Below are 3,966 nucleotides of genomic sequence, written 5' to 3' on the forward strand. Positions count from 1 at the left end.
AAAACTTATGGATGTTGTCGCCAATAAAAAGACATATATGTGTGCATTTTCATTAACGGCATATGCATTCATCTTGACGGGCTTTTGTACTGGAGCTCTTAGTGTTGGATACGCGCCAAATGTGGCACCTTCCTCTTGCCAAGTGTTACATTAGCTGTAATTATGTGTAAAGGGTCTGTTCTGTGTGCTGAACACTGCACCACAAGCACTAAAAGCCAAGTCAAAATGGAATTACAACAGCAGACCTCATGAACCGCAAAGCTGCATGTATTTATATAGGCCTTGCTTTCGTCAATACCTCTCCCTTTCTCCTCTAAGATGTTAAAGTTATTGGACAATAAGCCATTAACGCGTTGTTAACGCCCTCTTTTAATAGTGGAACCGCATATTTTCAGCTCATGTTATAATAATTCTAGTTAATTTTAATGCAATGTGTGCATTCGTGTTAATAAATAGCTCTTTAAGTCTTTTTTTCTGTTTGTTTTGTTGCATAATTTCCATCTCTGCTAAATATTTTTTTAATTATGTAGGCTATTATAGTATATGTTTTAAATTCATATAAGAGAACGGATGCTGACGTCCACCACTACCCTACCCGATTAGTAGCACCGAGACTAAAAGGCCTGTTTATTCTCGCGATACAGCGAGGTGCAACGTGACATCACACACAATTAGCCTATGCATAAATTAACTCGCGATAATTAATGTTGTTGATGCCTTGATGTTCACACAGTTTAATATCCACTCAGCTGCGTACACCAACGCACGTCCCCTAGATGGAGGCGTAGATCATTGTGGGGTAGGCTGTTAATACTTTATTGATCATTTAGGGTTTATTTTCATTGTTAGTTCTTCATAATAGCATGCAAGCATCTATTTCAGGGTGAATTCAAGTGCTTGTTCAATGCCTTGTTCAAATGATTCGGCGGGTTTGTGGGTGCTATTGTTGGTATTCCAGCCAAAAGATGTCGCCTTTTTCCTTTAGTTCTACAGAATAGGCAGCTCGCGTGGGGCGCGCGCGCTTGACGGGCAAAAAAAAAAGGGGGCGAAAAAAATCGAGCTCTCCCATCCTCAATGTCTCATTATTATTGGAAAGCCATTAATAAACATTTATGTAACATTTAAATCCAACATGTCCGGGCTTTTTAATCGATGCATTATCAGCAAACAATGAAAAGTACAGTAGGTGCCCATCTGCCTCATTAGATATTCGCCATTCATCAAAGAGGCAGGGGCATTTTGTTAGAGTCCTGCGCACGCGCCTAATGCCTCTAACGTGCCAGTCAATGACAAAACCAGTCCTGAGCTTCAACTTGGCATTTAAGTTATTTTAAGTTGCTTTACCCTATTTCGTCCAAACAATAATAGTACATTAAATAATTCGATTTTCCGAAGGCAAGTGCTTATCGGATTTATGTGTGTACTGTTGTTGGGTGTATTTTTCCTGAAGTTCCTTATTGTAGCTATATAAATTGATACTCAAAAAGATGTGAACATCATTCACAATGATTTTTTAGGTTAACGAGGGAAATCTAGTCCCCAAATAAGAGTCCTAATGACAGGGTGAGGCGACATAGATGCCTGCGTCAAACTATAGAAAAACTGGACTCAAGCAGCCGGGGGGGGGTTTAAGATATATTAAATTACCATGATTGGGAATTTAGGCATGGTTCAAGCCTGTTGAAGAGGCTGGGGTGTCTGAAAGTGGTGCTATTCATCTCGGGAAAAGAGGGTCAGAAGGTCGGGGAAGTTCACAGGACCTGTTCCTATTCTTATGCTAACTTACAATACAGAGTCTAATGCTTACTGGTTTGGAAGATATAAATGATTGGACAATAATCCCGGCGCTCTTGGCTTTGCTGAGCCGCTCTGTTGCTAATTGCTGCTCGTCTGGCTGTTAATGAAAGACTGAGCTTTTTCCCATCCGCGAATCCTTCAGTGTTTTGGAGACCGCGAGTAAAGGAGAAAAGGTGTTGCAACACGTTTTCTGTATCTGTGACTGCGTTTTATTCGTGCTTTGTGTTTTTCAAACGTTGATATAAAATTCCAGCATTTTTAAATCTACGATTATTATAATTAACGTCAAGTGTGTCGTCCAATTTAAAACACGGACGCTTTACATTCGCTGCACAATTTGGTGTGTTAATCAGAATAATTTTCTATTTTATCACTACCAATCCCTATTTTTTACCTATTAGAAATTTCAAATGTAAAATGCATTAAATCTAAGCAAATACATTTGTACAAACTTATAGGCAAATCATGCTATTTCAACAACAACAAAAAAATGATAGTGTGGGTATGTCTCAATTTTGGTTCAGGAATTTCTTTATAGTAATGGTTTAAAACTGTGTTTTTGCAATAATTCCATATAAAAATGTGTCTTCATCTGAAAAGCGTTCTAACAATCTAAATAACTTTTTCCACTGTGAGGAACCTTTTGCGTCATTAAAAAGCCATTAAAGTTCAAGTTTTTTTTCACGGAACCATAGATGCTAAAAATACCCTTTATTTTTAATATTGTATTTTATTTTATTTCCCCTTAAAACCTGTATACCTCATATTACCTTATATTTTGAGAGACAGTGGTGCTCATTCGCTGGATTCTAATCGGTTAAATGTAAACTCCTCTTTTCTTTGTTAACTTTGACCATTATAACGAACAAAAAGAGTTTAGTTTTTTCCCTTTTACATCACAGCTAAAGATTAATTTCTCAGTGCTTTTTAAATAGGTAAACCCTCAGTGCCCCTTTGTACAATAGTTGCTATTTATCTGCTTATGACAAGCAGAAAATCCGAGCAGAATTAATGAATGAATACAAACGATCATACAGCGCCACGTGACTTAACACCTGCAGTTAGCGCGCGCACTTTGGTGGGCCAATTCCGGCATTTTTGCGTTCTCAAGCGTTCCATTTAATAAAGAACATTAGTTCCATTTATTATAGAACAGTAGTTCCATCTAATGTAAAAATAAAGAGGGAGATTCTGAGCAAGGATGTACATATGAATTCACACAACCGCGTCCTCTAATGTTATTTATTTATTATTATTATTATTTATTATTATTTTTGTAAATCGACGTTTAATTCAATTCACTAAGCTTTCGATGCGCCTTTAGTTTCATTGTTGTTCATTCATTAATCGCGCATCAGAACAGAAAATAAATCCGTTTTGCCACGATAGCCTGGATTATCTAGAGGCCTAAACCTTATTTACATCTGCATGCTTTCAACTAAATATGCTGTATTGTAAGTGGAATTGAGTCAAATGAATTATTAGTGGGGCACACGGGGCAAAATCGTGTCATCTCTTTCCCCTTAGATCATTGGATTGGCCCTTTGGGAATAACTGGACAAACCACTTGAACCCAGCACATCACCTCTGACCCCTGTGTCATCTATGGCTGGTCCTCAAGAGACCAGTGTTGACATCAACTTCAAATATGACACTGAAGAGCATCAATGAGGTCCACTTTTCCGACTGCTGGAATGCAAACTGATTAATATTTATGTAAAGAAATAAAAAATGTTTAAGATTAAATGATATTATTTGCACCATAGCACTTGTCTTAACAATTCAATATAACTGATTTCATGGTTGCATGTATGTTTGTAACCTTACTTTTTGAAAGATACTATTTTTCTAAATAAATGCAAACAGATGTTACTTCAGAGTTCATAATATATAACATTCCCCCTCCCCAATATCATAGTCATTTGATATTTCATAATCAGAGATATTCATGATTTTTTTAAGAGGCCTGTTAGTGCAAATGACGCGTGTCTGGTCAGTTCTGAATCAGTTTGACCCTTTGATTCGCCATAAAGAGGTCACTACCCTTTTCTATTAACTAAACCTCAAAGGTTACCCGAGACAGGCTGTGGTGAGGATGGGGAGATCGTGGAGTTTGTGTGTAGCTACTTAACCATGTTTTGGAGACCAATTTGTTTTGAGTGAAACATG

At 37.4% G+C, this 3,966-nt stretch overlaps 1 long non-coding RNA gene across 1 annotated transcript; it reads left to right on the top strand.

Annotated features, from left to right (window-relative positions):
• The first annotated feature begins 727 nt into the window (after positions 1-727).
• On the top strand, positions 728-3,562 carry LOC108190637 (uncharacterized). The gene is made up of 2 exons (XR_001799847.4): positions 728-799; positions 3,325-3,562. It is a non-coding gene; the product is annotated as an uncharacterized lncRNA (long non-coding RNA).
• The last annotated feature ends 404 nt before the right edge of the window (positions 3,563-3,966 follow it).

Source organism: Danio rerio, chromosome 7 (assembly GCF_049306965.1).
Source record: "Danio rerio strain Tuebingen ecotype United States chromosome 7, GRCz12tu, whole genome shotgun sequence".
In the NCBI taxonomy this organism is placed as follows: Eukaryota; Metazoa; Chordata; class Actinopteri; order Cypriniformes; family Danionidae; genus Danio; species Danio rerio.